Below are 27,017 nucleotides of genomic sequence, written 5' to 3'. Positions count from 1 at the left end.
ATTAAATCTGTAGCTGTCTCAGGAAGTTTTGTCACGTCTACCTTCTCTTTATTATGGAACAGCAGTATTATCCCAATTGTTAAGGTTGCACCTAGCTTTTAAAATCCTATATTTGCCCTTCTTTAACTTTGGCTTAGAAATTGGTTTGGCCTTAAAATTTCCATACTTTGAAGAAAAAGAAGGATAATTAATTTTCTTCAAACAGTGTATAATCAAACTATTTTTAATTTAGAGGTCAATTAAAAATTACCCTGATTGAAAATTTACTTATTTAATATTTTGCTACCTCTAACTCAAAAGCTGCTTATTATAACCTCCTAAAACTTTTCCTGCACTTAGATTCTTTTGATAACTCTCATGCTTCTTAATTAAATATAACCCCCCCAAACTGCAATTTTGATAGTGAAGTATATTTTCTCTGCAGATTACCTTTGGCCATATTCTCGTGCCTTTATTTCAGCAGATACTTTTGATTTCTGTTGGATTCAGTAGGAAAAAAGCGCTGGTTCATTGATTCATTCTGCAAGAACAAATATGTTTCTTAAGAAGGAATGTAAGGTATCTCCACCATATGTGCAACTAAGAAAAAAAAAAGGATAAATTGTCTAATTTTTAATGGTTATTTGGAAAGGGAGAATGTGGTGGGTTGACCTTCACTGAATGCCACGTGCCCCCCAGGCCTTATCCCCTACCCCTTCTCAGATGGACAGGGAAGAGAAAATAAGATAGGAAATTATTCATAGGTTGAGATAAGGCAATTTACTAGAGCAAAAGCAAAAGCTGAGTGCACACAAGCAGAGAGAAAAAAACAACATTTTTTCTCCTTCCCATCAGCAAGTGATGTTGAGCCACTTCCTGGGAAGCAGGGCTTCAGCACGTGCAGTGGTTGCTCCAAAAAGCAAATATTGTAAATAAGGAATGCCCCCCTTTCCTCCTCCCTCCTTTAGCTTTTATGTATGAGCTGCTGCCATACCCGTGGAATATCCCTTTGGTTAATTTGGGTCAGCTGGCATGGTTGTGTCCCTTCCCAGGATCTTGCCCACCACTAACCTACTGATGGGGGCAATGCTGACAGACAGCACTGATGCTGTGCCTGCTCAGCCATACCAAAACACCAGTGTGTTACCAACACCATTCCAGATACCAGTGAAAAGCACTGTGAAGGCTACTATGGGAAAATAAGCTCCAAGTCAGCCAGACCCAGTACAGACAGCCAGGCAGATCCTGTAAAAATCAGTAAGGATTTTATTTATTATGAAGTTCTCTGCGTTAGTATGTCAACCCACGTCAGTAATGTGCTCCTGAAATGAGCCTTTTGATCATTCCCATCCACCAAACCTACCTAGGTCCTGTTGTGTCCAGGAGTTCTGGCTGGAACTAGTCCCAAGGAAGGACACCTGAGAAATGCCATGTGAATGCCAGGTACTCAGTGCCTGCTGCTGCTTCTCATAGGTCTGCTCTAGTTGTATCACTCTACCTGTTTCTCGTGACATAGCCAGAAGAGTACAGAACTCTTTGTGGAAGGTGGAAGCAGCTGCCACAGACCAGTAGCACGTGCAGCATTTGGAGAACACTTCACCCAAGGGCCCAAGTTAGCAGTCAGAAAAAGCAGGCAATTAACAAGGAAAGTTAAAAGGGTATAAAAAGAATGTGTTACTGATGGGATGCAGAAGGAATATTTTAACTAAATCAGAAGTAAATGAAATCCTTCAAATGGCAGAGATCCAGAACTTGACCAGGACTGCAAAATTGTCAATCACTATGCAGGAAAAACAGAAGTATTCATCATTAGCATGATTTATTCATCTCTTAAAGTGATTAATTAAGTACTTTCTATTCTATTAGTAACTGGGAAGGATGTGAAACAAAAACCATTAAGCATTTTAGAATCTACTGTGCCCAATAACTTGCACCCAGTAGTATTAAAGAATTGGTTTAGGAGCTCTCTGAATATTAATGTTGATTTTGAATAAATCTTTATTTCTGGGGAAAATATTCCACCAGACTAGTAAAGAGTGCTGCTGTTTTTAAAAGTGAAATGAGATTACATGAGGAGCTAAAGGCTACTTAGTCTAATATCAGCTTCTCTTAAAACTATGGAAGATTTTGGACACAATCAGTAAAAAAGTTTCAATTTTTAGCATAAATAATGCCAGTTACGGTGGTTTTATGGAAAATAGATATTTTCAAGAAAATGTGCTAACATTTTTTCATAATATCAGCTAACTCTGGGTGATAAATTTTTGACATAATATACTTAGATTTCTGATTAATTTCGCCACATTTGTTACATTACAAATTTTAAAAATAGCAGTGTATAAATTCAGTGCAGATCAGTGTAAGAAACTAATAAAATAGGTTAAAAATCTCCTAATGCATAAAGCATGGTTAGAATTGCAAGTGGGATCCAATATAAAATGAAGGCATTTGTAACTATTGCATAGAACTTTAGGAATCATCTGGAATTAATCATGTGTGATACTTTGTATTCTTCTGGACTCTAGGATGATTATGAGGGAGGTGCTCAGCAAAACTTAAGGGTAGAGATGTCTGAAAAACTGTGACACATTATCCCTCCCTAACAGAGTTTGGTTGAAATAAAGGCTGTTTCTATCAGTTGTTACTCCTGAAAACTCTGGGTACCTCTGTCTGGCACTCTCCTTATGCTTGTCTAGCACTCTTTTTATGAATCCCCTTCAATTCCTGGCCCCAAAGATTTTCTCATTTTCACATTCTTACTGCAAATTATATGAAACAGTGTATCTTTTTTCCATTTTCCTCTTTCTAGTTGCTTTGCCTCTCCTTTTGTGTGTGTGTTTTGTAAGACATATATTCACTTTAGCCTTCATTATAATTTGTAAATTTGACATCCACTTTTTCATGGTCAACAGCCCCAGTGACTTCAATCTTTTTTCATAAGAGCACTTTTTAATGCTCTTGATCATTCCTATTGTCCTTCACTGAACCCTCTCTAAATCAGCATTATTGTTTATAAGATGGAGTCACTGGTACTGCACACAGTATTTCAGATCAGACTATAGCATTGGCAGTTTAATCCTTTCTCTATTAGTTCTCATTCTTTATGCATCTTAATATGTTTGCTTATCTTGTACAGCTGCACATTAAGCAGAAGTCTTTACTGAAGTAATTTACAAGGATAACTAGGTCCCTTTCTAAAGTTGGTACTCTAATTTAGAGCTCTGTGAGGTGTTGAGTAATTCATATTCCTTCCACCTGGTATACCTTACTTTGCTTTTGTTGATAATTCATTTGTCAGAGTGAGTAGGTCACACAGTTCTGTTTGTTTCAGAACTTGCACACAAACATCTCTGAACTTATGCTGAACTATTTTTTATCCCTTGCAAATTTTGCTGCCTCACAGCAATTCCCACTTCCTAGACGATTAATAAGTAAGTGGATGAGCTGGAACCTTGGGGCCCACTGCTGTTATCCTTTGACATGACAAAATTGACCATTTAATCCTGCCCTTCACCTCCTTTTCCTCCACCACTTCTTGATCCATCACTACTTAGCTTCCTTCATAGCTTCTTGCAAAGAATTTTGTCAGTGGCCCAGAGAGGTTAGAATAAATTATGCTAGCTGCTCTTCTTTATTAACATATTCAAGGAGTTAGTTCTAGGAGATTAGCACAATAATATTTCTCTCTGCAGGAACTGCACTGATTGGCCCCTATTTGGTCAGGGTCTCCCAAGTGTTTAGCTACTTTGTTTTAAATTATTATTTCAACTAATTCATAGTGTTCACCCATAAGGCTTCCTGGTCTATCATTCCTCAAAACACCAAAAACCTCTTTGAATATCTAATTTAAAGACTATTTCCATATTCATTCTGGTGTTCTTCCGCGTATTTATCCATTACCTGCAGGTAGAACTGTATCTTTAATGGTGGAATTTCCAAGTAGTAGTTTGATGGTAAAACTAAAACGGATGAGGCAAGCTGTAAGCATTGAATGTGGCTTTTGCAGAGACAAGCAGGAAGTGCTATTGCCAATGCATATAATTCCTTACTCCTCTTGTTACTGTGAGTACTTTGGTACCTGGGCCCAAACTTTAGAGAGAACAAAGAGGCTGAGACAGAGACTCATACATTAAATAAGGTTTGAAACAAAAAGCACTCAAAGAGCTGAAAATACAAAATACTTAGCAGGGAATTAAGGAAGCTTAGCCCACCTTCTGTATTCAAATGAACAGGTGACTTACCTGTGTTCAACAAATATGTAAAAGGAGAAGTGTTATTTCTGATCTTTAGAAATGGAGCACAAAATGTCATGTGCAAAGGCACTGGTTATGACTGACAGCAAAAGGAATATAAAGAAGAGTTAGTGCATGCTTTTTTAACCTTAAGACTTATCAGGCTGTGAAATACTTTGCCAATTTGTGGCATTTCACTCACTTGAAGTATTAATGCCACGAGCAAATTTCCTGGTAAAATATATGTTGAGAAAGAATTTAAAGGTTACCAAGGAAATTACCAAGGAAAATTGTTTGCAAGTAAATTTATTTGTTATCACAAATATTATTAGTTACTACTTATTGTATACAGCACAGCTGATTGGTTCTGTCAGTGAGCTACATTCTCACTGGCTTGCTTTTTCTTAGCAGCTCAGCAACTCCTTTTGGTTGCTTTAAATAGCTCAGCAAATCAGCAAATGGAGCTTGTCTATGAAGCTTAACTTGATCTATGTCAAGGCATCAGGACTTGGATGAAGATCCTGGATATGCAGCTGGAAAGAGGAGAGGCTTCCCAGTGCTGAGAGGAGATAGTAGGACCAAGCATGCTGCTCTGGAGATGTGGTCCTCACCAAACCTAAGTGGAGAGGATGAGGAGTAGCTTTGGGTGTGGTTGTGTATCCACTGCCTTTGTCTATTCTACCTGACCAGTGGATATCCCCATGCCATCCCCTCATCTCCTCTGAAGGAGGAATATATCACAAAAAGGAGGAAAGAGCTGCTGAGCTCAGCACAGCATGCCCCCCTCTATACGTCATATCACTATTAAGGTATGCCCCCCCAGTCAAGAATATCTGAATCACACACTCACAGTGATCCCCAAGGGCTTCCAGGCTGACTCAGCTGAGACTGTACAGTACACTTACATCCCCACACCTTCAAGTGTTATGTGGATCTAAAATCTGAGAACTTGCCAGAAATTAAAATAGAAGTCAAAAACTAGGTGCTGAATTATGAGACAGCACTTGGAAATGTGTTGGGCCTCAAACAGCAGCCCAGGTATCAGGAAAGACATACCAAATTCTGAAAATATGCTGATTTTAAAGGAAAGTTCTTACAACTCAGCCCCTGGCTTGTTATTTTCACAAATATTCTAGTAAAGAAGTTGATTAGCATGAAACAGACAAATTGTATGTTTCTACCTTTGCCTTGTTGTACCAAGGAACTGAAACATGAATTGTGGTTACCAGCTATGGAGGAATACTTGGGTAATTGAAAAAAACTTTTAACCTGAGAGCTACAGAGTAATAAGAATTCTCAGTTTATAAATGGATTTTGGGTTTATATTTACAGAGTAAAATCTGAATTATTTATCCAGATCTCAGCTGCATGATTAAAAATACTCTGCAGAACTAATGATGACTAAATTTATTCTTTGTTTGCACCTGCCATTTGTTTCTAAAACCAGAAGGAAAAGAAAAATGTTTCAATAAATAATGATATCCTGAGGTCAGCCCACTTATGTTTGGTTTTTCACTTGTGAATGTACTTTTTCAGCCACTTTTTATTGATTTAGGATATGCTTAAAATACAGATTTGTTAGCTTCTACTCTGCCCATAAGTGGGTAAAATGCTGCAACACTTTGTGACCATAATTCAAGTACATGTGTTGATGACATATTTTTAGATTTACAAACTGGCAAAGTAGGACAAGACTTAGTTTGTTCTCCCCTCCACTGCCTGAAACATTTGCTTAACTCCACAGTCTCCTTGTTTCAACTGAAGGAAATTTCTTTTTTATGAGAATATTTCTTTCAGAAAGGGTCTCAAAGTTCAGTCTCAGTGAGGGTCTAAGAATCCCAAGCTGATATTCCAAGATGATGGCAGTCATAGCAGGTCAGTTGGGGAAGATGCCAGGCAGTACTCCAGTGTTATGCTGCTTTCTTTGTCCTGATCTGCCTCCATTTCAAATAGATATAAGGAGAAGAGAAAAAGAGGAAACAAGTGCCTGTTGTCCATCAGAAGTACAAGTGAGACTGTTATTTTTAGTCTTTCATGTGGGTACAGTGTGCTCAGATGATATTTTGGCACAGCCCTCAATTTCTTGCCAGCTTTAGTATTGCAAATCATCATGCAAAACACCAGAACTGTGAACCTGATCTTTGACCTAGTATTTCCAATGAAATAGAGTACTAGCATAAACCCCAGATCTTCAGCTAGGTAGTGACTCTAAGTCACAGTTTGCACATGAAAAGCAGGCTAACTTGCCCACTGCTTTAGACAAGTTAGACCAATATCCTTATGTGGATTAAGGTTCCCATTGAGAATCACAGAACTAAAGTGTCTTAATACCTGCATTGCAGCTACACTTTCAAGTCACTTGGCTTTCTGGTTCACTCGCAGGTCCTGGGCCACTGATTATCAACAAACATTGCTTGTCTCTGTTATTTTGCCCTTGCATTACTCCTTGGGACTAATTCAGTATTTTTTCTTTAATATCTAATTTGGGTGAAACGTAAGACAGCTTCCCTCAAGTGGCAGTTCACTGCAGGCCATGTAGACAGCTACTGGGTTTGCCTCATACCTTTTTACAAAATATTGCTAATGAATCCATGTAGAATATCCAAGGCAATAAATGTAATGCCTGGGAACAGAAACACTGGGGGCATGCCAGAAATATTACTCTAGTGAGCTGTGACAGTTCTCAGGTTGAGGCAATTTTAAGTGAAAAACAGAGACAAAAAAAGATGTATGCATTAAGGCTACAATTTGCACTTTCCAAGGGTACAAGGGATTATTGGTTAGATTATCCCTCCCTTTGTTAGATGATCCCTCTCTGTTCTAGAGGGGAGCAATGTGAAATGTACAGTCTTTTCACTCAGTCTGTGGTCGAGGAGCCACTGGCCAAGACAGATAACTTTACCAAGGTAAGTGCAGTTTTTGAGATGGTGCAACTTTGCCTTGGATCATTATCTTTGAAATGTGACCATCACACTTTCCAAACTCACAGGAATGGGAGAACAGAAGCACTGTGAAGTTTTCTTGCAAAAGCAAATCCACTAGTCAAAGGTGGAGCGAAACATGAAAGATTTGAACCTTTAGAGACAGTCATCTCCAATTTACTGACTGAACTTTTGGAGCCTGGATATGTTGTTAGAAGCAGAAGGCGCTCGGGTCAGGTTGTGAGTTTCCAGCACGTGTGATCTTTGAGCTGGCACAGATGCTCCTGTGGCACTGCTGCAGCCTGGGAAGCTGCTCAGGAGCACCTGCCCAAAGAGGAATGGCACACCGGCAGGGACAGGGTGTGGCAGCAAGGCAGGAGGCTGCCACAGGAGAAGTGCTCTTCTGAACCCGGGGGCTGTGACTGCCTGAGCTGGGCAGGGAGTGAGAACGAGTGCAGCCAGGCTGGGGTGTCAGAGGAGCTCTGCAATACAAGTGGTAAGGGTGTCACTCCTTCCCATGAAAATGCTTCCTGTCTAAATCTCAGCCCATGAAGTAGAGGGTGCTGTTAGAGATGAGTTGCTCAGTGAAAACTAAATTAAACTACTCTGGAGATTGTAGGAGTGAAGGATTTAATTTCCTAGAAAAAAACTGATTTAAAAATGCTTATCCTACCTCTCTGTCCATCTATCATAGGTAATTCCAGGTGCCTATCACTGTCACTACCAGCCCTGTATTGGAAATCTCTTTATAAAATCAACTCATCTCACATGAGTTTTCAAAGGGTTCAACAAAAGCAGATCCTAGGAGCAAAAAACCCCCTCTATCAGCTCTGCAATTACCTCTGATTTTAGCCAGATTAAAATTATAGAGAAGAGTTGAATTTTAATTATCTTGAAATTCTGGCGTAAAGGCCTAATTATGATGTTTTTGTTTTGAATACATTTCATAAGCAGGTGATATAAATAAATTCCTGAACAGAGAGATCTGTAAAGGAGTAGACAATGGAAGCTTTGGCACTCCAAGTGTCTGATCGAGTGAGGCTTCACAGATGGATGATTTGTATTTTACTGTGATTTCATTGGACACCTTTTGAATACATATAATATTAAAATATATTCCCTTAAGCAATAAGAAAAAGACAATTCATAAGGGAGATACAAAGAAAAACTTTCTTTTTGATCAAAATTTAGTAATTAAAAGAATTTCTAGTAAGATTTACTATTAGGTGTTTTGCTAGCTGCTACTGTCTTAATGTAGAAGGCACACTTTGGCGAGAAATAATTTTTTCTTTTGTTTTGTCTTATATATTTGCATTTAGACAGTACTGTAATATGACAAATTTTGCAGAAAACTAGAATTTCATACATTGAGAGGAAAAGGAAAATAGAAAGGTTATGTGTCAAAGACAAGCAAAGAAGCAAGAGAGAAAAGAGAATGATAGACTTATGAAGAAATTAGGAAGCAAAGGGGACACTAATAAAAGGACAGAGATATGGCAAAGGGAAAGTTTTAAGAAAATGAGACAAAAAATAATATCTTCAATGTCACATATTTTCAATGTCACATATTTTAATACATTGAAATGACATTGAAATGCTTGCTTTTTTTTTTTTTTCCTATTCTTAAAAATATTGGAAAGGGGAGAGATGTGGAGAGAATGAAGAAGCTTATATTTCCTTTTATTCTGTCCCTAAAAAAAATAAAATCTCAAACACTGGCATGCCATAGCCAGACTCCTGGCATTGCAATACCTCATTCATGATGCAAGAATGTTGTGGCTCATCCAGAGAATGATCTGAGTCCCCACCTGCCTGGGATTAGACCCTGCCAAAGGCCTGCAATATGTTTGCTCACCTTTTGGCACTAGGAAACACAGAGGACTGAAATACAACTTCTCTGAGCAAGTGTTTTCATTTCATATCACCCTCTGCAAAAGTATATTTTGCATGACATCAGCAGATCTGCCAGCACCCCAGTTGCCTTCCAGTTCTTTCTAGAAAGAGTCTTTGAAGTGCAGCAGTAAATGCCATAAAGTCTGAGTTTTGTCTGCACCAAAGAGCTGCACCACTGCACTGGTGGCAGGGAAGCGGTTTAAAAATAAATGGGTCAAGCTTTAGTCAGGTGTTCACTGAAAAAATCCCCAACAAAAACCAACAGGACATTTAAAAAGTCACCTCCTGTTCTTTTATATCTAGAGGAGAACACAAGCCTCCTAGAAGCAACAGCAGGCATTTCTTACATGCTTCAGTGCAAAGTCAACTGGTTGGCCTTAAATGTCCTTTTTTTTGCAAAGTCCATCAGTAACATGCACTAAGGCCATTCCCTGTGGTGTGCTGTGAGCCTCTGTGCCAGAGCACCAGGAGCTGAGGCAAGGTGCCACTGCAGGCAACCAGCTAAAGCCTCCCCTCCTGGCTCCACAGCAGGCACCACCTGCCCTCACTGCATGCTCTTGCCAGCTGAGTTGAAGCCTACCACAGGACCCTTCCTGAATTACCTGGTATCAAAACTAGGGGTGCTGTTAATTGTTTTGGTATCCCCCTGTATCTATTTTGCATCTTTTGTCTCAGATCTCTGCACAGTGACCTCTGAGGACTGGGTGGCTGTAGCTGTTCAGCCCCAGCTGAGCCAGTGCAACCACTGTGTCCACAGCAGCTCACTACTGACCTAGAGGTTATTCCTCCTCCTCCTCCCCCTCGACTCAGCCTCCATCACCTGGCTCTGGTGCTCATTTAATCACTCCCTGACGTGTTTCATGAAGATGAGCCAGACTGGTTCACACTATTTAAATAGCAAGGCTCACTTAGATATCTGACTTGCTGTAACCAATTGTGAGGGACAATGACATAAAAAGCTGATCCAAGGGGAATATTTTCAGGTAGAAGAGTTATAATGGACGAGGTGAGATCTCTAAAAGCCTTTCCCCAACAGATATTTAACAAAGTACAGCCCTGCTGACACCTTATAGACTGAAAAGCAAGAAAGAGAACAAATGGGAAGAATGAGCTATTCTGCATTACTTGAACCTGAATTAGAGAGACTGAAGTATGTAGCCTGCTGATGGACAAGCTATGCCAAAGAGCACTTAGATCCCTACAAAATGCCTGAAACACTTACACAAAATTGAGCTATTGTACAGTAATTTGAAGACTAGAGTACAGGAATAAGGAGATTTTACATTTCTTTTCTAAATTTAAACATTTGGACTAAGAGTATATTTTTGACAGTGTAAGACCTTTTGAGAGGTGCTACCCTCCAGTATTAGAAACTTGGGCTTTTCTGTTTGTTTAAAAGATTAGTGTTTCTGGGTAGGAGAAGGAATTAGAGAAGACCCAAGGTATAGTCATCCTCTCCCTTTTTTCCCTCTGCTTCTGAAACAGCAAACTGATTATCATATATTCACTTTTTCTAAAGGCAGAGAGCAAGATGCAGCACAGGGAGTGAAAAAAAAAAAAATAAAAAAAAGTAGCACTAAAGCCTAAGGTTAGCCTGAGGTAATCTGAGAACTCTGACTAGCCATAGTGTATTTTGATGAGGAAAATGAACACTGGTCAGAACTGGCAGATTGGAAAGTGAGTGTGTATGCATTGAAGTCTGCTTGACCTAAAACTTAGACTGGCATCAAACACCTCAGTTAGAAATTCTACTCCACCCTCATACCTTTTTACTATTAATTTGTCCCCTATCTATGACACTTCAGTGCAGACTATCATAATTTAGTATTGCAATACACCTATGTATCAGAGGGATACTCCCATTCCAATTTTTGTATTGGGTATGTAGGCAAATATGTCTTAATATAAAAGACATGGAGGCACACAACTGTGACACTCTTTGCTCTGTCCCAACCCCTCATGAATGAGGATGTCTTATTTTCTTCACATCCACCACCTACAAGAAAAACAGCAAAAGGCAGTCTGAAAATCTTCTGTCTTCATAAATTTTGTATACTGTATTCCAATTCATTAATGCATGGCCATAGTTTGACCATGATCTCTCACTAAAACAGAAACAGCATTTAAAAATTGCTCAAAGCAATCAAAAAGCATCAAAATGGAACTATTCAAGAGAGACAAAGTACATCAAAAGTACCTTCTGCCTCCACATAATCCATTTTTCACCCTGGTTTACAACCACTTAGCTAGTCACCTGCCAATAGCCTTAGGAGAATTTAGGATGAATGTTCTTTTTTTTCCCAGAAAATCCATAAACTCAACAGTTTTTGATGTACTAGTTTTGTCACAAAACCTTTCCATTTGCTGTAATCAATACAAGATCCAGCTTTCCCATATGATGTCCATGGATGTCATTTGTGTAGGCAGTAAAGTCCAGAAACCAAATTACTACTTTGTTTTTGCAAATATGTGCATGTTTCTGCTTTAGTACATGAAAGACAATGAAATACATCTGGCACTGTTTTGGCTTGTCTTTAACCAAGGAGCATCTATTAACCCAAGAGTAGAATCCCTGTAGTCAAGGATCAAAAAAAAAGCTATATGGTGAAATAGTTTCAGATCTAGCTTGCAAACACACTTCTGTTAAATGAAAGGAGATAGATACAGCTCCAATAAGAATGAGAAGCAATCAAATGACAGTAATCAAGCCTACTTCAGGCAGTATCTCAAATAACACTGGCAAGACTGGTAATACCATGTGAGAGTTAGCACAGACCATTTCTCAGTATTGTTGAATGAGTCATATATAAACTCACACTTGTAAAAAGCATTAACTTTTGAGCCCACATATATTCTTCTGACATTTGTTTTATAAGAGCAGGGTATAAACTAGGAATGTTTGCTATCATCATTTTGGATTTTGCAATTTGAAAGGTAGTGTACCCATAGATTATGATGAAACAGTTGTTTGACCAGTTCCAAGATCCTGTAGAGCCACACTATAACACCTACACATGCCCTTGATGAGCCATCATTCACTCCCATCAAAGGGAATGCTGACACAAATGCTAACTTTTCACCAATTACTGCTCTTTTTGCTTCACTGATGTAAAAGACATTAGATTCTGCCCTACACCCCCCCCCCCCACACACACACACCTTTTCCTGTATTTTTAAAGCAAATGCATCAAAGAAAATATTCAGGATAACAGAATACAGATCAGTTTGGTTTTACAGGTTCCCTTTGGCTCTGCTAATTCCCTCCAGAGCTGATCTGTGGCTGTCAAGGTTGGAGTGCCACAGTGACAACTTTTTAATGATCCGAGGCATATTGCCAAATAGTTTCTTTTTGATTTCCACCCAACACAAAAAAGTAGTATTAAATTTACCAACTCTTCTATCATGCTGCTGACATATCTAGAGGGTGATTAATTGTGCCACCAGAGTCTATGTAGAATTCTATTCTTGACAAAATGAGCTTTTAAAATCTATTTAATAACTATAATTATGAGTGAGGACAGAGACCCATAACTGTAAATGGGTTCTCTGTGTTTCTTATTTAAGTACCTGCCAACAACTGAAAGATGGAAAGCCAAAGAGCATTTTGTACCAGCAAGCAGAAATGCAGCAACTTTTCAGGATAAATTCTATCTTCTGTGAGCAGTTTTGTCTAGTAAGAACCAATGAATCTATTAATCTGTTCTGCAAGACAATGGATAGCAATGACCTGTCAGCTTTATGAGATCCATCAACATCTTTCTGTATCTTTCTGAAGAAGGTCTATATGCCCTCTGCAGGCTCTATATGACAGAGTAGCACCATTAACACTGTCATTGCTGCTGCTGCTACAGAGCTTCCTTTCTCTGGGTTTCTAACACAGTCCTTTCATTAAGTCTCATCACATTGGGTTAAAATTTAGCAGACAGATTCTTTTTCTCTCAGTGAGGGATTCTGAATTTAGTTGGTTTTGGGTTTTTTTTAAGCTATATTTGAAGTGAAACCAGAAAAATAATTCTAATTTGAATTTATATAGTTACAACAAATGAACAATATAGATATATTTGTATTCCTAGCTTTAAAGGGAAAAGCATATAAACCAACAGACAACAGTGGCAGAGCTATTGATATCTTGACACTGATACATTCCTTGTGTTGCATCTCTATTGATTTAAAGAATGAGAAAAGAGAGGTATAAATTTATGGGGACATTTTGGATGAAATTTTGCATTCATTTATTAAGTGAATTTTACAGAGTACTAAACCATTGACCCTATCACTTGGTCTTAGAGATTTATGGCTGAATCTCAAGCCTACTGAAGTCAATAAGGGTCTTTTAATGAAAGACTTCAAATCAGGACCTTGCTGCCTTACTCTTCACTCACATTAAGCAATTTTATAGAAATATTACATCAATGTAAAGCTATGAAGAAAGAAAATGTATTCCCAGTTTTCAGGGGGGAAAAAAAGCACATTTAGGAATTTAAAGTGTACATAGCTGTGTGTATTTTCGTTCCAGTCTTTGCTTTGCTTCTAACACGAAGAGTTCAGAAAGCAGGTAATGAAGGGAGGGTTAAAGGGGACATAGGAGGAGTAATAAAGAAGTTGACTAATTACCCACAAGATTTAACATGGGATAAATGCAAGCTAATATACCTCAGGGAAAAAAATTATCTGCAGTACAAATATTTAGCTAGAAGAGAAAACTTGGATGGTTTTTAAGGTTGAAAAAGGTTTGAGTTACTAGAAGAACCAAAGAAGCTCATCTTAAACAGCAAGTTCTCCTACAATAAGATATATATTTAAAGTTCAATCTTCTTTGAGTACTCATGATCACACAGATACAAAGCTGCTATATAATGTATAAATATCCCACACATATTGGAGTTAAGCAATCTCTATGTAAAGTGCATCTACACTTTTTTCTTCATATTATTAATGAATATATTAGTGAATGTAGTGCATGCTCTTTTTAAATCACAAGACCATCCAAACTGTAGCAATATAACTTTCAAGTACAGACTTTACTTGTAGAAACAAGTCAAGTAGACAAATCTACAGCATATGTCAGTAAAAAGGCAAATGCAACTGTATCTTTTGTGAATTTTTTAAACTCTTGAAATATATTTATTTATAAGCACTGCATTATGAAAAAATTGCCATTGAGTGGTTGACATTTGAGAGACAAGTAATAAGATACCAGTACCGTGGATGGACTGACCTGTGAAGAAAGAACTACGTAGGCATGGTCATGGTATTTTACTCCCAAGCTAATAGGGTTTCCAAGCTGGGGTACTGGTGTGGTTTGAAGATGTAGGTTGAGTGGGAATTAAACCAGAAATTTCTTGTTGCCACTTCTCCAGGAAGAAGGTTAAAAGGCATGAAGTATTATAACCATTAAGTATACTTTTGTATGCTGAGATACAGAAGTATAGAAAAGATGTGTTGATATTCTGCCAATGTCTGAAGAACATTGGTAGAAGAAAAGCACTGAAGATTTATTTTAGGTGGTACTACTCCATTGTTGTGCATGTTCACAAGATAATTCAGGCAAATGTATTAGTATTGTCAGTATTAGGCAATAATCCTGACAATGACCCTCCACAAGAAATTATAAAAAACTTGACAATTTGCCTTTACAACTAAGTCTAAAGTGAGACTTGAACACAATTGTGTGTTGCATGGACAAGATAAACATGACAAACACCACCTTTCCCATTGCATATCTCAGTCAAGAGTATGGGAGCACCGAGTTTCCTATCCTCATATCAGATTTGTTCAATAATAGGCTTTATAAATTGTACTAGCCACAAAAAAGGAATTTTGATATGGGTTTGATGCACATATTTGCCTACACTGAGACACCAAGTTTTATGAAGTCTGAGTGTAAATTGCCAGGATTTCTGGGTGTTCTGAGGGGTTGAAGTAAGTCAAGTCATGCTGCCAATAGGAGCATACTGAGGATAGCATCCAAAGTGCTCCTTTCCACCTGGTTTCTCTATAGACTCTGCAGGCACTTGGGGTAACTGGGTTCAACAGAATGTCCCAGAGAGGAGTGGAAAACTAATGAGCTCAGGACAAAGTGTATCTACTGCCCTGGTGGGGTGTGTCCTTCACTCTCCTTGTCCTGTCCTTTGTTGTCATATTTGTTGCATATTTTCTTAAATTAAATGTGCAACTGAAATCATAAGTTTGTGTCCTGTTGACCTCTGGCAAAGCCTTATTTGCACAGCACTCAGTATAACAGGAGCTCACCTGATTGGGTCCCACAGGCTTTACTTTCATACAAATAATTATTGATGCCATTAGGATAAATGAACTTTTAGGCATCTGAGAAAATTATTTCCAAAGAAAGAAAGAAAAATTGAAAGCAAGTACCATGATACTAAGCTTCTTTGACAAGGATATGCAAGGAAAAAGAAAATGTCATTGAGGGTGGGGAAAAGAAAAAACGAAGAGTAAAATACAAAAAATCACTTTCAAAGAGGGAGAGATATGAGTGAAGTTTAAAATTTAGTGGTCACAGAAGAAGGAACACCACAATGTGTCACATTAATAAGCATTGTAAGTAGGAATGTTGATTAACTCAGGAATGACTTATTATAATATAAATGACAGGCCCGAATGGAACTGAAGTGACAAAGTATGAAATGTGTATTAGAGAAAGCAAAATGAAAGCTAAATTCCTGTGGGACAAGTAAACATTTAGAAAAAAATTTACAGGTTTGTTAAAAACTGGTAACTTAGAGGGGACAAGGAAATGAAACAGAATCTGGGCACAAAAAAAGGTGGTTGGTATGTTGTAGCTGAGTCTTCAAAAAAAAAGTACAAAAAAAGATACTATTAAAATAGAGGGGGAAATAACATGGAAGAATTTATATATAAACTGAAGGAAGACAGAAGAAAAATTATTTTTTTCTGTACATAACCCCACTGGCAAATGGCAGTGCACTGGTAATGACTGCCCCTCCATAAGCCTAAAATCATATCAGCATGCTTTCAAAGGACTCATCCTAAAGACTAAGAAAATACATACCTCATCCTACCACAAGCAAAAAAAGAAAATAGGCAATTTTATCCAAATGTGCTTAAGGACATATAATTCAATAGATGTTTATAAAAAAGTTACTATAAATACTCTCTGTGACATAGAAGTCTTCATATACCAAAATAATCATGACTGCAAAATGTGTTCTAATATGAAATTACCACCTGCATTAAGCAAGTAAAATGAGTTTAAGTGGAAACATATTGCTTTCCTGTTTTGGTAAAATTACTGGTTTCAATTAAATTACAAAATACCCAGAAGTTTTGATTCCTTAACCTTTAAATTTCTGCAAATATAAATTGACCAGATCACAACTGCAATGATAGCTTCAAAGATATCAAGAAACCTTACCAATACCAGTGCATTTGCATGCTTACCACAAAACAAAGTTGATGCAGAGAATATATACAGCATTACAAGATATGCTATGCCTCATGAAATGAGCACAAATGAAGTGGGACAGGGAGAAGAAAATGATGAAATGGTGGAACTGAGGAGATGCATTCAGACAGAAGAGTGACTGCAAATGAAGCCGCAAACCTAGGGCTCAGCAGCGTGAAATGAATGTTTAGGTTAAATTATTTTGTTGGCAGTACCCTGAAAACTAAGAGCAGACATTTTGAATCTGGCATATTCAAGACTTTTGTTATAAAAGCTGGATATCATTGACGTCGTCGATAAAGAAATGCATAGAGGGAAATAAAGAAGAAAGCATGCTTTTAATATCAGGGAGGAAAGGTAATAACATAACGGAACCAATGAGAAAGTAATTCTATATTAGATATAGTATTATTATTATTATTATTATTGTTTTAGCCTTATGCTTTTGAACTATGTATGGTAGGTACTTGAAATGCTTGCTTTAAATACCATATTATGTGAGCAGAGTACAAAATGCCTAGATGGACACTTGTGACATATGGCTCACCACTTCTAGTCAGTGAAAATCTGAAGACTTCTGTACTGATTCAATTTTGTAAGTATTTTTAGTAAAATTAGAGACTTGGTTAGAACACTCTGATGCATTCTGATATTAATAAAATGCTGCCATCACTAACCTGGCAGTCAAGTGAAATTTTTGAGAGCAAGCACATCATTTATACAGTCAATGTAAACCACTCCTAGTGTGGTACTAAAACATGACATACAAAAAGTGATCAGTATAGTGTATTATAAAAGTGTGTTACCTCTACAGCAGTTCTTGTCCCAGCTAAGTAATTGGGTTTTTAAGAAGCATGATTAGGACAAAAGAAAAAAAATTAAGAACAATGGAGATGATTCAGAAATGAGAGACAGAGCAAGTCAGAAAGGAGATAGCAGCTCAAAAGAGAGACCATGAAAATCCTGATCTATGACTAATCAGGGAAAACATAAAGACAGCAAAAAAAAAAATTAAAACCAATTTTTGAAATTGTCAGTACCTGGCAATTCAGAGAAGTCTTTCAGCTGACAATAGAGTCCTCCATAAAGCCTGTAAGAAGTTTGTTTAATGCCAAGGGTGTTGAGGGTAAAAAGGACCAAAATAATCTAAAATTAGAGATAGCAAAAGTAGGATTAAAGATTTATATGAGGGAAATTGTACAAGCTATATGAAAAAGTATAGGAAAAAAATATCCAAAGTCAGAAGAATTTTAAATATTCCACACAGCAAGTGCACAAAAGTTATAGGCACTTGGCCTGTGCTTGAGGGAACTAGAATTTCCACCAAAAACCTCAACAAAGCATTCAAGTAATATGTTTGGAGGATGAATTAATTTCAAAAATACATAGCAATTTGCAAAAGATTTCTGCTGTTGTCATAAGCAAATATGTGGGATCTAAGCAGAAGGAAAAAAATAAAATGTGTTCTTGTTTTTTGTTAGTGTCCCAAGGCAGGAGGAATTATTAATTAGTCCAGAAAGTTGACATGATACTGAAATTAGAAGATGAATGGTGAAAGGTTAATGAAAGTTTAATAAAGGCAAGTAGACACACAGACAACGCATGAATGGTATCTCAGAGTGGAACTATTCTGTAGCTGATAATCAATGATTCATATATCCTATAAACAAAGTGGGGCATTCTGCTAAGTAAGTAGGCCTCTGGGTATATAACAAAAGAGAAGTTTTAAATTTTAATTAATAGAAGGAGTATTTGCCTGACAATGAGAGGTACCTTTCACAGTGAGCTCAATGGTAAATTAGGACTAAAAATGAGAATAAAACCTGAGGTTGTGTTCCAAGGATTCATATAGCAAACTTCAATTAACATTAACAAGATATATTTCATTACATCAAAATGAAGTTTTAAGAGGTGAATTTTAAATCCTGACAAAGACTTCTGCAATGGGACAAACTAGGATTGTAAGGAATAATCAGTTTGAGTAATTAAGGTGTTAAACTTGTAAGGGATGAGCTCTCAGGAAGATTCAACTCTCCTTTTTTGTATGGCCACACAGAAAACTGGTGAATTTCACACACACACACACCCCTCTCCCTAAGCAAAATACCTTCATAAACTTAGAATATGTCCACACAGAATATAATTGTTGGAAAAATATCTATCCTCTTCATGTTCTCTAGGTTGACATTTTACTCAGAATCCACATCCATACAGCTGAACTGATTTCCTCACTGAAGCCAGTGGGTAATTTTCTATTTGTTTGAACAGAAGAGAGACATTTATGTAGTCTGTGATATCAGAAGAGAGACAAGATATATTTTCCCTATCAATATCTTTCTTGAATCACTTATACCTTACCTGTTTGCCCTGAAGAATTCTGTTCTCAGAAGTCCCTCATGCATCACTTTCTCTTTTCTGTACATGTAACATTCTTTCCTTCCTTAGAATTTTCTCTATCTGCTTGTGTCCCCTCTGACCTCCAAACCTTTTAACTCATCCTTCCTCCTGAAAGGGAGACAATCTTTTCTTCCTCTTCAAATACTTTTGCTTGGTCCTAAAAAGTCATCACAAATCCCAGCTTCACTCATATTATACTCCCTTCCTCCTATTCAGCATTTCTGGCTTTCATTTTAATACTTCTGCCTCTGTGTGCCATGTCCCTGAAGTCCTGCGAAATCGACTCTAACCTCTTCCTGTGCCCTCCCACTCCATCCCCATCCACCCACTTCTGCAACTTTGCCTGCCAGGACTCTGAAGCTTTTCCTCTCTCCTCTTTGGAAAGTCTTTCTCTCTCTTCATGCTTCCTGGTCCCACTGCTCCTCTCTCAGTGACCTCCTGCTTGCAGTTGCTCCCCGTCAGATCTGCCTCACTGACACCTGACAAGGTGCCTCAGCTGCCCCTCTGCTTGCCTCAGTTTCCCCACTGCCAGCAGGTGCTTCTCCTGTGCAGTTTATCACTGCTTCCTCTCTCTGGGACTCCCAGGAGCTGGCATGCATCACCAAGAACAGGTTTTTCTGCATGCTGGCATTTTTCTGCTCCTCAGCAACTCCAAACCCTACCTCCTAGGCAAGGCTACTCTCATTCTACACTGTGGTAGGAAAACCCCATTTTTCATGGGGTGAGAGTTAAGGATTTCACAGTAAAATATCAAACTTTAGAGGGTAAAAAAGTGACTCAGCCATGCAGATAGTAAAAAAAAATACATGTTTTACTAAACTATTCTTTCTCTTATACTGTATGTTTGGAAAGAACAGAAAAGTGGTTGATAACTTATATAACAATATAACAAAGTTACAACTTTATAATTGAAGTTATAAAGTTATAATTTATAAAAGTTAAAATATAACTTTTATAACAACATAACAATGATACTTCATTGTCTTTGGAATATTTGAAGGTCTACATATATTTGATTATAAGACAGAACATTTTTTCTAATTTGTAATAGCATAGAGCAAAAGATTTCTTTCTGTTCCGAGGAGTTTTAAAAGTTACTCCAATTTGTTGATTAATCAGTTAAATTAAAAGGTTGACTTATTTAAGTAACTTCACTATAATGTAAAATGTCTTTTTGAAAGACAATCCACTGAACTCAGCCACAGTGGGAGGTCTCCAGCCCTGTTACAGCAGTGATTTCTGTGTGTACCTCTTCCCAACTGGAGCACTTATGAAACTAAACCTCCTTCCCAAAATAGTTCAGATGGTTCACCTCTTTCAGTAAGTTGCTCCCTGTTTTGCCAGCTGCCTGGGCACGATAGGCCTAGATACTTGACACTTGCCAGACATATTTCTGTCTTCTGTTTGCACAGACTTTGCAAATCTTTGTTTTGACATTTGTTAAGGATTTGTTTTATTAAATGAACTGTTTATATCTTTATTCTCTCATAGTTTCTCCTGCCTTTATCCTGCTTAATGTGACAATACAGGGGACTTTTTCTGTCTTCTAAAGACATGTAATACTTCAGCAGCCATATGGTAAGACTTACATCTTGTTCTGAGTTTTCTTCTGGTTCCTTTTTTCACTGAAACTTTGGGGAATTTTACTGGGAGTCGTCATAACTAGTTTTCAGCATTTCCTTGGCAACTCTGTCTTGCCTGCTGCTTTCCCAGGTTTAACTAGATGATAAAATATCTAGTTCTGAGCATCATATTTCTCTGGCAAGGTCAATAATTTCTTAAGTGAGGTTCCATTTAACATTTCTAAAAGTACTCTGTCCATCTATGCCTTGATTCTTTTTCCGTTTTAAAAAATTTGAATGTTAATGCTTACAAAAAATTAATAGTGAGATATATGTTCCCAAGTTGGAATGATTGTTTCTTGATTAAATATTCAAAATCTAAACATGGAAGTTACCCTTTTTCTTATTTGTCATGTTCTGAAGCTAACCTACATTTTCTTTCATCACACTCAAATCCTCCACAAGTTGTTAAAACATTTGTGAAAACTACATGTTGTTCATAAGAAATGACGAAATTTTTGTTCCTGGAGTGTGGCAGCAGCTCTCTGGCCGCAGAAAGCAACATGCAACTTTCCCAGGCATTGTCCTGGGAAGGCTGTGAGAAGATCAGAGAAAAAAATGATAAACAATTCTTGTCTTAGCTTGCTGCACCTGTTGTTGTGAACATGTGGAATGTGTTATGGAGATCTCTTTAGAAAAGGGTGATTTCTTAATTGTCCAGTGGTGATTGTATTTGGAATCAAAGACCAATTAGGTCAAACTGTATCAGACTGTCTGTAAGGGCGATGGGTTTCTTAATAAGTATAGTATAATAAAGTGATTGATCAGCCTTCTGAGAATCATGGAGTCAATGCTGATCATTACCCAGCTGGGGGTGGGCCTGTGGTGACAATGGAACAATCAAGAAACCTACTCCTTTTTACTGTATAATAGTAATCATACTATATAATAGTAATCACTGTCATTTATTGTTGGATACCTAGACAAATATGTAAAAATGTGGTTCAGATCATGGTTGCTATCTGCATGACACTAAAATTTAATTTTGAGAAAATTAACTTTGCTTGCCTGTGTACATGAAGAAAGGCCAATTTTCAGTGCAGTCAGCACTATCAGTATAAAACTTATTATGGGTAATAACATTATTGTAAAAAAGATTCTTAAAAAATAAAGATGATGTAATACTTGTGTACACCACAGAATAAAACATGCTTTAAATGAAGTAAGCTAATTTTATTGATGGTGTCAAAGAAATGTAAGTCTTTCTTGATGAAAAATCTAAATTGAGCCCAGGCAATGGTCAGCAGTACATCCTGAAATTTATGGAAATTTAGTACATAATACAAAAATCTGTGCTACTTTTTATAGGCATTTGAATGCACCAAACTAGATCCCTCAACAGAGTATATGTATAAATCATAACTATTAAGTTGCTTTTAATAAAATGTAACCAGTGATCTATGTCAGCATTGTAAAATACAGAAATATAGATATAAACCTAAGACTGTTTCTAAGTTGTGTTATCACGTCTTCTTCTCATCTGCATATGTCTACAAAGGACTGCTCCAAGTTTGATTTACACTTTTTTCCTGTTTCTTGGCCTAAGACAGATCCTTAATGTTACTTAAGCTCATTTTTGTATTTAGTGAATCTAATTAACATGGTAAACATGATCTGAAGGACTGTAACTATACACACAAATGATGACTTATAGTACTTGGAATGTAAAAGCTCCTGACAGCTGCATATATGACAGCTAGCATATATACTAGCTCAGGTTAGACTGGACATTCAGCAAAAAGTGCAAAATCTGGTCTATAGTAATTTCTTTACCTGTATAATGACAATATACTGCGTTGATCACATACCAGGCTAAAATACAATTTGTTCTTCACTGGAGACAAAACTCATGGAAGAAAATAATCTTTTAGGTACAGATATGTTGTTCAAAAAGAAACCCCAGACATCTCACTGGTATAGTTCAATTAAAGCATATTTGCCTTTACAAAGACAATATCTACTGTGTTCTAGTAGAAAAATGAATGCCAGCTAACAATCTAAAAGCAATAAACTTAAATTATAGTAAAAGTCAATTAGTACACCAATTAGTCTACATTGCAAGGAACTTACATGAAAAACCTTATTTTTCACTGTCATACAAGGTGTGGAGGAATGAACTCTGTCGTTCAGAATTCACTAATAATTATAAAGGGGAGTTTGACGGATTATGATGCGACTCCATAAAGTAGTAATGCAAAATAGCTACTCACCAAATGGTAAAAGCTTTTATATTTCAGCAGCTTTTAAAAGGGTACACATGGTAATAGAAACTCACTTTGCAATAAGACAAATAAATCTGGGGATGCATATGCTTTGTGTCAGTTTCATGTGGTTCCTAAACAAGATTTTTACTGAAAATGTTCTCAGTGCAAAAGACAATAACATGGAGAAAGACACATTAATCAAGTACAACACGCAAAAACCAAGACCACTACTTTATTCTTTTGGGAATGGCAAAAAAATTTAATAATCTGTTAAAAGCCACAGAGTTCACTATCCAAGAGTGTAAAAAGTATTGTAAAGGCAAAGACTACATTAAGCAAATATCACAGGCATGAAGAGACCTTCCAATTAATTTCATAGTAGAAGATAATCAGCTTTTTGGTTTGAGTTTAATTTCAAAACAGAAGCATCTGACTTCTAAAAGAGCTGGACATCCAATGTTCAGCCTATGTTTGTTTCCATTTGTTTCTTCCAGCCCTTGGCTGGGATTTTGTAAGGCTTGAACATGAGCAAATTGCAATCTACTGCTTATTTTTGGCTGAATTCTTCATTTGGCTTTTAATCTATAAAAAGCATAAGCAGCCTTTGTGGAAGGATCATGAAAACATCTAATTATTTATCTCCATGTAATGATAGTATGAATTAATATTACATACAAACTATTTTCACTTAAACGAGTAAGTGAAGGTCCCCAGTAAGCAGTTTTACTAAATGAGTCTCAAGAAACCCAATTCTGGCTGAAAATATTTGGGCTGTGACTTTTCTGTGCCTGGAAATTGGTTTTACTCAAAGTAAACATCAGATCTGACTCTTGATCTTCCTTGAGTCCAGAATGTCAACTGACCTTTCTTCCTACTTTGAGTTTTGGTACAACTACCCTTAGTGTAATCCTTCCATTAATTTATACCATTTTTTCTCTAATAATTTTAATTATTTTTATAACTTTTTTTTGTAAATGACTCTTTGCTTTTCATCGGGAAAACTGATAAAGGAAAATATCAATGAAATAGGGAAAATGAAAGCAGAAAAACAAAACTAAGGACACTATCAGTGATGTAGAATTCTAGACAACTAAAGAGTGGCAGAAAATATGTTATGAGTTCTAGAAAATGTCCAACCTTGGATGAATTGTTTAATGTCTAATGCTTTTGGAAAAATACACATTTACTCCATATATTTATTGAAATAATTTCCTTGGAAATAATTGCCACACCATGAGGCATTCTTGACAATGGAGGATGCGGTGATGACAACATTTTTTAAACATTTTTAATGTTTTGTTTGAAGTACATGAGTTTTTGAAACACATTTATGAGAACTGTCTTTCAAAACATGCAAAGTGGCTGAGAAACCTCAAATACAACCCATGCCCCCAGGATTTGCTTCTGCCACAACTGTGTCTGAGAGAGAACAGAAAACCAGTGTGGTGCTTGTTATAACATCCCCTGGGTTTTGGTATGTTCAATATATTATAAGGATGAATAGTGGGTTTAAAGTAGACAAACAAGTTACCATGTAAGCTAATGGTCCCCTGTGTTTCTGTTGTGTGTAGTTACGTGGGGGGGAAAAGCCCACACTTTTCACAGTTAATTCAATGTTTTGGATATTTTTAACTGTAAAGAAGGCATCTTTAATAGACATTATGTGGATGGTTGTTGCAGTTTTCCCTTCCAAACTTTCCAGAAGTGTTTGGGAAGATTGCAAGAACCACAAACAAGCCCCACTTAGTAATTCATTATTCCATGAGAGCATGCTAGTAGGTTAGCCCTGATATTTTGCCTTCAGTACTTACTCATCACTAGCACAGGGATATTGTCTTCAGATATGTCAATGTAAATCTGAATATACCTTCAAGATCATCTGACTGATGTGTTGTAGACCACTTCAAAAATTGTCTCATAGTTACAAGGGCTATATAGAAGGTTCTATATACAAGGACTCATTGAAGAATCTGGGAAGCGTGTCTTCATGAAAAGATGCCTTAGAATGATAGTACTGACTTCGAGAGTCAAATATAACCTAGTGGTACTGCCAGTATATACGAATTATAGTCATAATTGGAGATGGAATACATGATTCAAGACCTGCACACAAGAAGGCTCTGATAAGGAATGTGTAATGTTATTGGCAGTGTTTAGTTGCATGGAGGTAGTAATGGATGCCAAATGTTCTTGAATTCTTTTCCTGGTGTACATTTTCCAATGCATTTCTAATGTGATCCCTTATTATTTAGTTCTCTCTCTATTTGATGAAAGCATAAATTAAGATAAAGTGCATCAAGGTTACTGATGCTTTCTGATAATAAACTAAAACTGTTGATTAAGCGGATGATGAGTTTAAGTCAACATTCTTTGTATTAAAATGCTTGATGTAGATTTATGAACTAACCTCACAAAAGTTTCACAAGTATAAAATAAATTTAAATTATGATAAAGAATATTTTACTTTAGCATAATTTAATATCTACAGTTTTAATATAGAAAGTCATTTAAGTAAGAAAGGATATAATTAAGCCCTATCAATATACAGAACTGTTTATTTTCCAGATTAAAACATCAGAAGTATTCTTGGTCTTTCATCTTGGTTAGGCAGTGCATTTGTTTTGGATTTCCATGGGTATTTAAAATATATTATCTGTTTGAATAAATCTCCTTATTTTTTTTCATTTTTAAAGAATATAAGAAATAAGCTTTGCCATCTCTATGAAATTTACAGGTACAAAAAATTCTCCTGTTCTTCCCTTCCTGGGACATGAAATAAGACGAGTTTTTTTTTTATAATGAAGCAGTTATTTTATGCTTCTTTTGCTGCCTCTTATTTTCCTTTACCAAAGTGTTTCCACCTTTTTTCCAGGCTGCTCTTTAGGCCAGGTGAGACAAGTTGTCTATTAAAAGGTCTATTTACGTGAGGCTGCTCAGTTAAAGAGGTGACTTTGGAGCCAGTTTTGGAAGGATTAATGTGGTTTTTCTGGGAATCCTCTTCTGTATAGCTCATCTCCATTTCAGAGCACAGAATGTTTGTGGACAGCCTTGGGTACTGGCTGCCAGTGCTTCAGCTTGCTACTGCCTCTTCTGGTGATGAGGCCTTTCTAGATTATCCTTCATGTGGCTTGATACAAAACACCCCATTCCTCTTTTCTGAACTCAGCTTGGAGTCTGGTGATTTTGTGGCACCATGTGGATGAGAAATGTTGTTTCACAACATTGGTTTCGCTACATAGCTTTTTCAGGATGGGCTTATCAAATACTTATTCACAGGACAGTATCCCTGCTGGTCCAGGTTCCTTTGAATTTCACTTTCTTTCTAGGAAACATATTCAGTTTAACAATATTTAAAAAGTACTTTTAAGTGGTGGATTTTATGCAACTCCAAATTAGCAAACATCAACAATGAATATTATTCCTTTTCTTTCTGCAAACCTTCCTCCTCATACTTTGCATTCAGCCCATAGTGTTCAGAGATTAGCTCATTACAGCTAAGGGAAAGAGAAGGAAAAAGAAAAGTTTGAATGTGTCCAAGAACTGTTCAATATTCTCAGCAGTCACATAAATAACATTAAAAAGAATAGCATGTTTTCCATCGTAACAAAATCTAAGGTCATCCAGTGTTGTTTGAAATAAAAATAACACAGAATTATTTTACTATTAAACTGAAAAGCTTGCAGCTGACAGCAGTTCATTATTTTTGGAGTTATTGTGTTAAGATCCTGCAAATCTACTTGTAATGCTAAATAAGAATGATCCATGGATTAAAAATCAGTGAAGAGCTTTACAGAACACAGCAAATAAAATACAATAGGAACCTTACACTTCAGATACAGGATGAGTATAATCTCCACAACAGACAAGATGAGCAAGATCTACACAGGCTAAGAGAAATTAATCAAAATGTACTGCAATGCTTGGCCTGAAATCTGGAAATGTTTTGAAAAGTCAATAAAGGAAGCCTTATCCCCAGTAGGAGTAAATCCATCAGATATGTCCACTCACATCAGTTGAAGATCTGCCCCAATGTTTGTAAAATTAATGGACTACACTATATTGCTTTCATTTTTATGCTGGTAAGCTGGAAAGGTAATTAGTACACAGCTGCATCCCCAAAAGTATTGTCTAATAGAACTGGGTTTTTTCTGTAACCATGTGTGAAAACATACAGAAAGAAGCTAAGAGCCAGAGGGATGGATTATCCACCAAGGCCAAATAAGTTTAAACTACTGCTTTCCCAGTTTGGGGGAAAACCAATATATTGGTGAGTGAAACAACTCAGGAAGCTAAAATGAAAATAAACATGGGAGGGGGAAGAGGAAAGACCTAGTTCTCCTTTA

At 36.9% G+C, this 27,017-nt stretch overlaps 1 long non-coding RNA gene across 1 annotated transcript in view; it reads right to left on the bottom strand.

Annotated features, from left to right (window-relative positions):
* Nucleotides 1-501: 501 nt before the first annotated feature.
* LOC110484030 (uncharacterized) overlaps nt 502-27,017 on the bottom strand; it is a 105,117-nt gene continuing 78,601 nt past the window's right edge. Inside the window, exons 2-3 of the long non-coding RNA XR_002467681.1 lie at nt 17,492-17,541; nt 502-520 (exon numbers count right to left, since the gene is read on the bottom strand). This is a non-coding gene — a long non-coding RNA (uncharacterized LOC110484030). The remainder of the gene's footprint in view (nt 521-17,491; nt 17,542-27,017) is intronic.

This window comes from Lonchura striata, chromosome 4, assembly GCF_046129695.1.
Source record: "Lonchura striata isolate bLonStr1 chromosome 4, bLonStr1.mat, whole genome shotgun sequence".
NCBI classification, from domain to species: domain Eukaryota; kingdom Metazoa; phylum Chordata; class Aves; order Passeriformes; family Estrildidae; genus Lonchura; species Lonchura striata.
This window is presented reverse-complemented; position numbering and strand designations above follow the sequence as displayed.